The 12,781-nt window shown below is 33.3% G+C and overlaps 1 long non-coding RNA gene across 1 annotated transcript; it reads right to left on the bottom strand.

Annotated features, from left to right (window-relative positions):
* Window positions 1-2,583: 2,583 nt before the first annotated feature.
* LOC132717810 (uncharacterized) lies at window positions 2,584-12,491 on the bottom strand. Its single transcript, XR_009623996.1, has 4 exons — window positions 12,108-12,491; window positions 9,907-10,000; window positions 9,366-9,538; window positions 2,584-8,160 (listed from the first exon to the last, which is right to left on the bottom strand). It is a non-coding gene; the product is annotated as an uncharacterized LOC132717810 (long non-coding RNA).
* Between the last annotated feature and the right edge of the window lie 290 nt (window positions 12,492-12,781).

The raw sequence follows: 12,781 nt of genomic DNA, 5'->3' as shown, positions 1-12,781 counted from the left end.
GACATTGCTATTGTAATTCAGAATCATTTTCTTATTACACATACCATGGGCAGTAGTTAAAGACCACGCATATACAAAATATACATTAAATTCTATTTGTTTTTGAAGATTATCACATGTAACCTGGAAGTGAAAGTTTGAAAATAAAGTTTTATCAATTGTTCGCTTTCTCTTTTATTTTGAAATTGAATTTATTATGTTACCGTAATAATAATTTCAAACTGCTTTTTATATAAAAATGTAAATTTACCGCGGATTTCGTCAAGTTAATTTTTTAATAGTCGTTGCGGACAGATAGTCTGTGTCTTTATAAAATAAATTAGATATTAAACTAACAAGTAAATTTCTTCAAAATAAACTTTAAATTTCCAGATCGGATATTAAATGGAAAAGCTATATTTTGTGAATAAGGTATCCTTTGCGAACGGGCATTTACGCTTAGCGCTCGATGTACCTTTATCGGGTGCGCGAAAAGATATTTAAGCATTTATATAGGGTTAACTGGGAGTGTCCGATCCTTGTTATATAAATCCGTGATACAACGAAAGTTATGACATAACAGCAAATCTCAATGATCGAACAAACGGCTAAAATCATTGAAATATGTATCACAATGTAACTGCCATAGCGGAAATGTACGTGAAACTAGAAATCTCAGAACGTAAAGGAGCGTTGTTTATCGTATGCAGTTGAACAGCCATAGCGTAATATTTCGATTTTCATTAACACATTAAATCAAAGCGCTGAAAGCACTGCTGGGGGCGCATTATGTTGATTGTATAGTGGTCTATTGTTACAAGCAGATGCCATTCCTACTTTCAAAGCAGATGTCACATTTTTACTCGATTATTCGATAAGAATAAGTAGAATTATCCTAGTCATCTGAACATTGGCGTCTATCACCTCAATTTTCCCGAAGTCCATTGACATATGACATTGATCCCGATCAGGCACCCATTTGTTAAAGTTACATTAAATAAATATGTAAAAATATTTTGCCGTCGGCCTAAAAATCAAACATTCTACAGTTTCATTAACCTGTTTAATAGTATTGTTGTAAATCTCATCAAATATTGTTCATAAATAAGGATTTTAAACGGGAAACCCCACGGTACCACTAAAGTTCGTATACGAATTTTAACATGCAAATGAAGACTATAATGAGCTCGTGTATGCGCTACGTCACAGTTTTTTAGTTGCTATCCGAACACAGCAAATGTGATATTTTCTTGTGCAAACACACTTTAACCGTTTAAGCTTCACGGTGCACTAAACCTGGGGTTCAGTAAAAGTAATAATCTCGTAAAAAGATTAAATTTGTATGAAAACATCCGTTAAAATGCGGAAATATACCGTTAAATTAGGACTGCTACTTATAGTCATGATTGTTGATTTAATATTGATATGATGATCCGAAGGCGGAGTTTCTCATGCAAACAGAAATTGTATTTCCCATTTCGCCACAATGAGGTTACCTATTTTTATGCTAATAAAACTCATTTTGGTTGTTTGGACACCAAAATAAGACGTGGAGTCGATATAAAACCCAATTTATTAATGAAATGTCGCTATTTAGTTTTTTATGAAATTTATTTAATGTAACTTTAAAGATTGCCTATGGCTTCAAGATATTTTCGTATTCCATAAACATCTGGCTTTGAAATAAATTGAAATTTTATACATTTCTTTGCGAGCATACTAGCTAGGACTCTCTCCAATGCTTATATCTGTAGAATATTGGGTTTAAAGAAATTTTTGGTTCTTTTGTGAACTTAAAATATTTTAAATAACCAAGGTTCTTCTATTGTCAAGCACTAAGCATATAGTTGAGTGTGCTGTCCTACCAACAGCTATTGTTTGCATACCTTGTGAAATATAACTCCTTCAAACTTTTGTTCAGTTATTATTATGCAAACACAAGAACTGTCTTAGGACAGTAAGGCTCGACTATTCGAAAAAGTTGTCACAAGGGTGTTTATCGAGTATAAAAATGCTTACCAATGAATATATAAAACTGACCGAAAAGGTACAAAGGCTTGGATTAAGATGTTTTATCAACTAAATCACTGCTTTATTATCATGAATGCATAAAATTGTCCCAAAAAAGGCACAAACCCTTCAGTAGCTATGGAGATAACATGCTTACAAGCAAAACTTTACCATTAAATTCTAAGTTGAAAAAGGGGAGAAAAATCAGCCTAAATGCTCGATAAAATTATGGATCTTGTCAGTAACCTACATGTACAATTATGACCTTAAATGCATGTGAAGTTTTAATATTGTAGGCAGAGTTATCCAACTTGTCAATCTGATGTACATTGTTACGATAAATAACTATTGTAAGTTTCAATTGAATATCTCAAGCAATAATTGAGATATTCGACTTTAAAATAAAGTTAAACCAACGCAGACGCGGACGCTGGGTTACTACAATAGCTTTCATATTTTTCAAATAGTCGAGCTAAAAACTACCAAGTCATGGTGACACCATATAGTTATTCCATATATAAATATATATGTATATATCATGGAAAACATTTCAAGATGTTACAATGGATTGTAGTGTATAACAAGAAAATCAGCGTACTTTAACTTTAATCCAATAATCATACAAACATCTGTAAATAACTGGAACAAAATATTTCTTAAATAAAACCATACAAAACAAGAGGGCCATGATAGCCCTAGATCGCTCACCTGACTTATCAAACTCATCCAAACAATTACCTAGACAAGCATTCTGACCAAGTCTCATGACAGGTGAGTCAAAAATATGACCACTACAGTGTTAACAAGGATTATCCATATTTGAGCAGTGCGACCTAGTTTTTTACCCAGGTGACACATATTCAAACTTGACCTAGAAATCATCAAAACAAACTGTCAGACCAATTTCCAGGATACTTGGATAAAAACAGTAGCAACTAGAGTGTTAACAAGATTTTTCTATTTTTAGCTCCGGTGACCTAGTTTCACACGCGATTTCGAACTCATCCAAGCAATTACCTAGACAAGCATCCTGACCAAGTTTGATGTTAATTGAGTCGAAAATGTGACCACTAGAATGTTAACAAGGCTTTTCCATATTTGGGCGGTGTGACCTAGTTTTTCATCCAAGATGACCCATGTTGAATCTTGACTTAGAAATCATCAAAACAAACTTTTAAACCAATTAACAGAATATTTGGATCACAACAGTAGCCACTAGAGTGTTAACAAGATTTTTCTATTTTTATCTCCTGTGACCTAGTTTTTCATCCGAGATGTCCCATGTTCGATTTATTCCCAGCAATGACCTAAGCAAGTTTCCTGACCAAGTTTGCTAACAATTGAGTCAAAATTGTGACCACTAGAGTGTTAACAAGGTTTTTCTATTTTTAGCTCCTGTGACCTAGTTTTTCATCCGAGATGACCCATGTCCGAGCTCATCCGAGCTATCACCTAGACAAGCATCTTAATCAAGTTTGATGATGATTGATGCAAAAATGTGACCACTAGAGTGTTAACAAGGTTTTTCTATTTCTACCCCAGGTGACCTACTTTTTCATCCGAGATGACCCATGTTCAAACTCATCCGAGCTATCAACTAGACAGACATCTTGACAAAAGTTTGATGATGACTGATGCAAAAATGTGACTGCTAGAGTGTTAACAAGGTTTTTTCTATTTTTAGCTCCGGTGACCTTCTTTTTCATCCGAGATGACCCATGTTTGTACTCATCCGAGCTAATCACATAGACAAGCATCCTGACCAAGTTTGATGATGATTGATGCAAAAATGTGACCGCTAGAGTGTTAACAATGTTTTTCTATTTTTTAGCTCCGGTGTCCTACTTTTTCATCTGAGATGACCCATGTTCGAACTCATCCAAGATATCAACTAGATAAGCATCCTGACCAAGTTTGATGATGATTGATGCAAAAATGTGACTGCTAGAGTGTTAACAAGGTTTTTCTATTTATAGCTCCGGTGACCTAGTTTTACATCCGAAATGACCCATGTTCGAACTCATCCGAGCTATCAACTAGATAAGCATCCTGACAAAGTGTGATGATGATTGGGTCAAAAATGTGACCACTAGAGTGTTCACAAGGTTTTTCTATTTTTAGCTCCTGTGACCTAGTTTTTCATCAGAGATGACCCATGTTCAAACTCATCCAAGCAATTGACTAGACAAGCATTCTGACCAAGTTTGATGATGATTGGTTTAAAAATGTGACCACAAGAGTGTTCACAAGGTGTTTCTATTTGTAGCTCCTGTGACCTACTTTTTCATCAGAGATGACCCATGTTTGAACTCATTCGAGCTATCACCTAGGCAAACATCCTGACCAAGTTTAATGATGATTGGGTCAAAAATGTGACCTCTACAGTGTTCACAAGGTTTTTCTTTTTTTAGCTCTTGTGACCTAGTCTTTCATCCGAGATGACTCATGTTCGAACTCATCCAAGCTATCAACTAGATAAGCATCCTGACCAAGTTTGATGATGATTGAGGCAAAAATGCGACCGCTAGAGTGTTCACAAGCAATTGTGGACGGACGACGGACATTCACCGATCCTAAAAGCTCACCCTGAGCAAGCTCAGGTGAGCTAAAAACCAAAAACTGATGATGACAGAACGGGTATCACTTTATGCCTATAAAAATTTTTTTGCTCAAGTGATTTTTTTTCGAAGAGCTACATATGAAATTGCTGCCAAATATACATAAGTAAAATCTATTTCAAAGCTGCATGCATTCATATAAATATATTTAAAAAAAATCAAACTTGATTAAATAAAAAAAAGTTCAAGGATAGCCCAAACTTGTTAATTATAAAATATATATATATACAGAGTATTATGTTGTAGTAGCTCTCTGAGGCTTTGTATTTTGCTATGAGCAGTGGTGGGAAATTGATATCTTGCGAGACCAAAGGGCGAGCTAGATAACAATTTTCCAACATTGCAAGTAGAAAAATGCATAGCCTCAGAAAGCTACTACAACATAATTTTCCTTTAATAATATACCTTTTCGTTTGAAGTATAAATGATTTTCATTATACTACACTTATATAAGAAATTTCAGAAAAAGAAATGTAGCTGTCAAGAAATAAATTATGACTGACAGATGAATACGTAATTTGTGCAAAACCAGCCACACCTTTTATTATTTTGGTTGCCATTTCCATATACTATGTTATACACAGCTAAGATCAGAACCAACATTAACAAGAACCGGTTGATGCTCCCCGAGAAGGTTCTGGACACTGGAAAGTATAAAAAAAATGAACAAAGGGCAAAACCCCCAAAATTAGGCAAAGCGGAGTTATGTTTTTTTTTTGCACTGCACTTCTATTCAATTAGATCTTTCTATCTATAAAGTTGCCTGATGATATCAGAGTTATGTCCAAGGTAAAATTCAAAGTGTAAAAATGAAATTAGGGTAATAACTCCAAAATTAGACCAGGCTTTCTTTAGGTTCTTTAAGCATTGCAGTTCTATCCAATTATATCTAGCTACCTACAAAGTTTCATGTTGATATCTCTAATAGTTTTAAAGTTATGTCTCGGACAAAAGTCAAAAAGTAAAAATAAACAAAGGGCAATTACTTCAAAATAAGGCAAGGCAGAGTAATGATTCTTAAGCACTGCTTAGAGTAATGTCCTGGACAGAGTTTAAAGTGTCAAAATGATCAAAGGGCAATAACTCCAAAAGTAGGCAAGACAGTGTTACAGTTCTTGTGCACTGCAAACTTACTCAACGATATCTATCTACCTACAAAGTTTCATGTTGATATCTCTTTTACATTGAGAGTTATGTCTCGGACAAAGTTCAAAGTGTAAAAATAAACAAAGGGGGATAATTCAAAAATTAGGCAAGGGAGAGTTAAGGTTCTTGTTCACTGCTTACCAACTCAATGAAATCTATCTACCTACAAAGTTTCATGTTGATACCTGTTATAGTTTTAGAGACAAAGTTCAAAGTGTAAAATAAAGAAAGGGGGATAATTCAAAAATTAGGCAAGGCAGAGTTACGGTTCTTGTGCACTGCATACCAAGTCAATGAGATCTATCTACCTACAAAGTTTCATGTTGATACCTCTTATAGTTTTAGAGTTATGTCCCGGACAAATTTCAAAGTGTAAAATAAACAAAGGGGGATTATTCAAAAATTAGGCAAGGCAGAGTTACGGTTCTTGTACACTGCACACCAACTCAATGAGATCTATCTACCTACAAAGTTTCATGTTGATACCTCTTATACTTTTAGAGTTATGTCCTGGACAAAGTTCAAAGTGTAAAATAAACAAAGGGGAATAATTCAAAAATTAAGCAAGGCAGAGTTACAGTCTTGTGCACTGCACACTTACTCAATTAGATCTATCTACCTACAAAGTTTCATGTTGATACCTCTTATAGTTTTAGAGTTATGTCCCGGACAAAGTTCAAAGTGTAAAAATAAACAAAGGGGAATAATTCAAAAATTAGGCAAGGCAGAGTTACGGTTCTTGTGCACTGCACACCTACTCAATGAGATCTATCTACCTACAGTCTTTCTGAAAGACCGTCGGCCCGCCCTGACCGGTAAAAATCAGAAGGTCCGATAAAAATATATGTTTTGACGGCCCGACGGTCCGGTAAAAATTAAGGATTTATAAAAACCTTACATTCAACATTTTGCAAAGGCCGATCATTTACCTACATTCAAAACAAATCAAAATGTTGTCATTACACAATATAAGCTCGTGCAATGCTTGTCAACTGTTATGCATTCTCATAATGCAAACTTTAATGTAACAACGTAAGATAAAAATATCCGACAACTAGTACAAGTAAAAGTCAATAAGCGGCCATGTAAATTACATAAGCGGCCCAGATGTAAAAGGTCAACCGCTATTAGTTTGTTTACACAGATGAAAGCGTCAGTGAATTAATTGGAACAATTTACGTCTTTAATCCACAGACTTAGAGAAATGTTAAATTACATGTGTGCTCAACTGGTGTTTAGCTATGAAAGATCGTCCAAGATGTTGACAAAAATTAAACTATACTGTGAAGGTACCAAAATCATTGAACAATTAATCTGTCAACTTCACTAAATTACCGATATATATAATTCTGTTTACATATGCCAGACTTTTGCTGAAATTTACCCTCTCATTTTGCTGTATGAAATTAAAGTTTAAATAGCAAAATCCATTGAATACATGTATAACAATATTTATGTTTACATTTTGATTGTGGTGAAAAAAGATAACTTCACTTCGTTGATAATACAATTTTCTTTTTGTACACAAATTTTTTGACTGCTGACACTCAAATGACTCAAAATGCTATACCAATCAGGTTTTTTTCGGTCCAGTAAAATCATGTTTGGTCCAGTAAAAATTTTCAGTTTACAGGACCTACTGTCCAGTAAAACTCAGAAGTCTTTCGCATAGACTGTACCTACAAAGTTTCATGTTGATACCTCTTGTTGTTTCAAAGTTAAGTCCCGGACAAGAAAAGGGGATGGACGGACGGACAAGGCGGCGACTATATGCTCACCCGAAATTTTTCGGGGAGCATAAAAATAGTCCAGGCCTTTCATATATGGTACTGTTTTGTCTCTAACATAATACAGAATTTTCTAACCGTTGAAAACTATTTGCGCTTCAAGATAATCCTGTGTTTTAGGAAGAAAATTTATTGGTATATAATAAATGCTGTCATTGACATTTCTTATGCTTATATTTATTATATGTATTTCTTGCAATCCTATTTATAGCTACAAATTCTATGAATTAAAATAGAAAATGAAGGTAGCATGCAGACGGTGTTGATATTGTGTGATAAAAATTTAAAGATCATTGGAAATCATCCCAGTAACCGAATACTCTAAATGACCGAGTACTCGAGTATTGATTTTAGTAATTGTTGCCATCCCTAAAAAAATAAAGTACTTGACAAGATCAACTAACATCTAAATAAAAAACTTTGAAAACAGAATTAATTATTTTGAAAAATTCACTCTGAGCTGTATTATTTAAAATGGGTGTTCAAACACATTGAAAACATTGATAATTCATTTCATGTTCTTGGTGATGAAGTGGTGCCTCAATATAGTTATCACTGCAATCTATCTTCCCTCATAACTCCTACTATTACTGTATCTGTCAAACAAGCATCTCTGTTTTCTGAAATAGAGTTTGAAAAAGTTTATTGCTGACCGAGATATTCCATACTTGTATGTTAACTTTTTTTCAGCATCTTTCTGTTAGAATTACTCTGATTTATAAAGGTATAAAACCAAAAAATGCGCGACCAATGCCAGAGCTCAACCCCTCTGATCAGATTTCACAAACGAGCATCTGAGTAGAACCACCGCCTTTTTTAAAAGCTAGCTGGATTGCTTTCTCACATTAAAGAATCCATATTAAATATAATAGAACATTGATAATTGCTACACAGTCTCTTTGTAAACATAAAATAAGCATGTTTTGTGTTTACATAAAGTAGCTATGTAATGTTAAAACACCACATGCTATAGTTGGTCACAATATAAAATATATAGTGTTGTTAGGAAACTGACAGTTTTTTTTAAGAAGGACCAATTTTTTTTTTGTCTCGTAAGAAGGAACATGGCTTCCAATGCATAGTTAATTCATTCAAATTAGACATATTCAAAAAGAATTGCATAGAATTCAATACATTTTCATGATTAAAATATTTTACTGATGAGCATAGTATATCTTTAAAGGTAAGTGGTTTAGGTGCATTTCTTTGACTATGGTCACCCCAATTAAATCTATTTATTTGCTTAGTAACACAACTTTTTAAAGTCATATAAATTTGTAAATGTGAGTGATTCTGATAATCTATATACAGCTAAGTCAAGATGAGATGATTAGGTTTTACTGACTGCTTACTACATGAAGTCACTATTTCAATGTCAAATGCCTTGAGGTGAAAGGAATGAAAACTTGAATTTCAAAATACAATTTAAGTTAATTACATGTCACAAATGAGCCGTGCCATGACAAAACCAACATAATGGGTTTGCGACCAGGTTAGTCTGATCAGGATCCATGCTGTTCGCTTACAAACCTTATTACAAGTAGAGAAACTGATAGCGAACAGTATGGATCCTGATCAGACTGGGCGGATGCCCATTATGTTGGTTTTGTCATGACACGGCTAAAACGTTTTTGCTATCGACTTTTGTTCCTAAATTAACAACAGAATGCATAATGAAAAGATATTGAAATAATTAATATACAATTGGCTCTTAGTGCCAAGCTTACTGATTTTAAATAAGCCTTGAGCCCTGTGTTGGCCTTTAAACATGTCAAACATTTAGAAAGTATTTATTAAGGAAAAGTGTGTACAAATAATCATGTACCTCTTCATTATATGCCCATGACATTGAAAAAACATTGTGTCATCTGTTTACTTCAAGGTTAGTCACATTGACAGTATCACATTTTAGACTTTATCTCTCTTGATTCCATTCATAAAAAGCATTCTCAAAATGGGTCCTCTTAATTTCACATTCATCAATCTGACAAAAACCTCCTGGAAAAGAAGTTAGAAACATATGCCACTAATTATGTCAGTTAATGTCAAATAAATACTTTGAGAAACTATTTGGTCAAAATTGTAAATGTACAAAGATTTTCAAACCAAATATATATATAACAATGAACATTTCCTTTTTAACTTTCTAACATATATAATGTATGGTCTTACTTACTTGAAGAAAATGTTTGCCCGTGTGACCGAAAAGGGATTAAGGACCATTACTATTGTTTTTCCTTTTGTTTATTAAAGGGCCATGGCCCCATATTCTATTGTTATGGAATGAATTCTATTGTTCTCTTTTGTTATGCTACAGTAAGATGGATATATATATCAAAGTCAGAAAAAAGCTAACATGTTTTTACCTTAATGGCCTGTATAATTATGTTTCACAGCTTCTCAGCAAACAACCAACTGAGCCACAATTGAAATCTAACAAACAAGCCTTTATTCACAAACCTGAAATAAAAACTTTTCCTAATCAATACAATAGTTCTTTTAATTTATTACATACTTCATTGAAACATTAAGAAATATTGATAAAGTAAAATGCTCATTTTCATTTCCTGTATTTTCAATGTAATTATTCATTTTTCATTGCGTATTTTCACAAGTGTCTCCTAAATTTAGCCTATACATCAAAAAAAAACTTGAATAGAAAATAGAACAGTTTCCACCTGTAGTTTGGAACCCACTAACTGAATTCACTTTTATATCAATATTATGCAGTCTTAAACTTATTTCACTAGTAAGTCAAATGATTTATTATCTCAAACAATGTAATTACATGTAGTATAAGTTTTATGGAAATAATGTGGTTAATCACTTGCAGTTAATCAAGGCTTGACAAATCCACTTGTCCGCTCATAAATGATAAATACGAGTAAAAATGACTCTGGACAAGTTAATCTCCCAAAAATGCCCGTCCTGCAGGACATGTGAAATTTCTAGCATAAATTAATCAAATTTCAATTCAATTCTTTTGAAACCATTTTTCAAGTTTTACTAGTAAGACAGAGCACAAAATAATTCCCGTGTGTTTGATGGGCAAAACTGATGTTGATTTGTTGAATGCAACGCTTAATTCTGTCCGATTCTATTTTGTAAAAACTTACTAAAAGCCCGTGCGGCGATTCCAGTATGTTCCACAAATTTTTTTTAAAATGTCACAATGCAATATTCGGCAAATGTTTAGCCAGAAAGAAGTTAGTTAAACAGTGTCTTCAAAAAAGAAAAATTGTCTTCAAAAAAGAAAAATGAGTCAGAACATGTAGGAAATATATATTTTTTAAGCATTGTTGTTGTTGTTGTTTTTCGTTTTTCAATCCCTGATATATTATTTTGTAGTATTTGTAACTATTATCTATTCTATTTGTAATAGAACAGCATTTTTCCCTTATAAAACTATTTACGTTCCCAATAAAAAAAGACAGCAAATTTTCAAATGTTTTATTTTTAAAGTCCCAAAATTACTGTCAAAATTCCCATCCAAAATTGGCATATATAAAATGGATGATTTCATATTGATAAGTGATATGTGATAAAAACCAAGTACAACTACATCTGACAGAGCAATATTTGTACCTAGTTCATTTTTATACTTCCGAACATTATTTATGTACATGTACTCATTTTTTTCACTCCAATAGGAAATCAATATATTATGCATGGTTTAACTTTAAATGTGTATAAATATTATGCATAATTCTCATGTCTCCCTGGATAAAATTCAAAATTAACCATGTGGCATGAATACCTGTCAGTTATGTAGTATCAATTTGAGTCAAAACGCATTTTTCAAAAAAAAATTGTACTGGTAGCGTATAGATAATAGTTATCCAGAACTAAGCAAATGTCAGGGTTTTTCGATGCTAATCCCCAGTGTAAATATAATTATAACCTTACTCAAATTTCTTAAAATGAGGGGTGAAGTGTCTGCAAAAAAGGGCCTAGGGTGAAGTGTCTGTGGGGTGAAGTGTCTGTAAGCCGAGGTGATGGACAAGGCAAGACATGTCGATTTTTTGTAGCTTATTATGAAGTTGCAGTACAATGAGAGACTGGCACTACTTGTATATTTTTTATTTAAAAAAGCTGTAAGGTAAGCATCAACAATATGTATACGCTAGATGTAAATAACTCACCTCCAAAAAATATATAAAAAAAATGGGTCAAAAATGTCTTGGTAGGAAATGGTTTGAGGGAGGACATTCAAGGGAAGGAACTGCTAAACTTAAAATTTGATAAGGTCAATTCAGTACCAAAAAGCTTTACCCGATAATGGCCGATTGTGAAGAAAATTTGTAAAAAATAGAGCTTTTAATTGCAACTTGTATATCAACGTTATGAAATATAAACAATGAACATCAGTCATCTTGAATAACGTTGTATTGAAAGTCATATCCGCGGATATGACTCATATCCGGTATTAAGTCAAACTCTTGTATTTTTTGTAAGCAACCAGAATCGCCAACGATTTCGCCACTGATAAATGGATAAATGCAAAACAAGCAAAGTTATTCAACAGTTAGGTAAATGGGAGATAAGGTTTTTGTAATATAAAACTTACAACTCGTTTTAACACGTGGAACTTCTATATAAACTTCTCAATCTTTCACGGATGAACTTGTAAACAATGGCGATTGCGGAAAAATGACGTTAGGGCGAAAATAGTTCGTATTCATACGCATGCATTGTTTTTCTTAAATTTACACTTATGAAGCATTAGGCCCTATAAGCTTTAAAGTTAGCTGATCTGAAATCCGTATTCCATTACTTGCTAAATTTTTGAGTTCTATGACACTTAATTAACTTGTGACTACATGTAATTTGTACTATATTTATGCAAGTACTTTGGCTATGATCGACCGCTGGCGTAGTAATATTAAAATCGCGTAAAGCAAAAATATACATACAATTTTAAAAGACGATTGCTAAATTTAGTACAAAATTGGCCAGTCAATTTTAAAATAGATAGGGAATTTTGGAGTTACTGCGAAGTTTTGGAACTATTTTGCTTAGCGTAGGTAGCTGACTATTTGTGGTCATATCATAGTAAATCTGAATTTGTCGTTATTCCATTGGGGGCGCATTGCGCATGCGCCCCCAAAAAATCAGAATGTACGAAAACGAGGTTTTTTTCGGGGTTGCATGAAACAAAATTTAAGTTTTTCACTACGGTTTCTAGGAAGGTATATTTTTGATACGTTTAACTACGCTATGGACGTCTGTCCATAGACTGGC

This window comes from Ruditapes philippinarum, unplaced genomic scaffold (assembly GCF_026571515.1).
Source record: "Ruditapes philippinarum isolate M1 unplaced genomic scaffold, ASM2657151v2 ctg4152_1_1_1_1, whole genome shotgun sequence".
Classification (NCBI taxonomy): domain Eukaryota; kingdom Metazoa; phylum Mollusca; class Bivalvia; order Venerida; family Veneridae; genus Ruditapes; species Ruditapes philippinarum.
The sequence above is the reverse complement of the archived record's forward strand: the minus strand, read 5'-3'. Positions and strand labels throughout refer to the sequence as shown.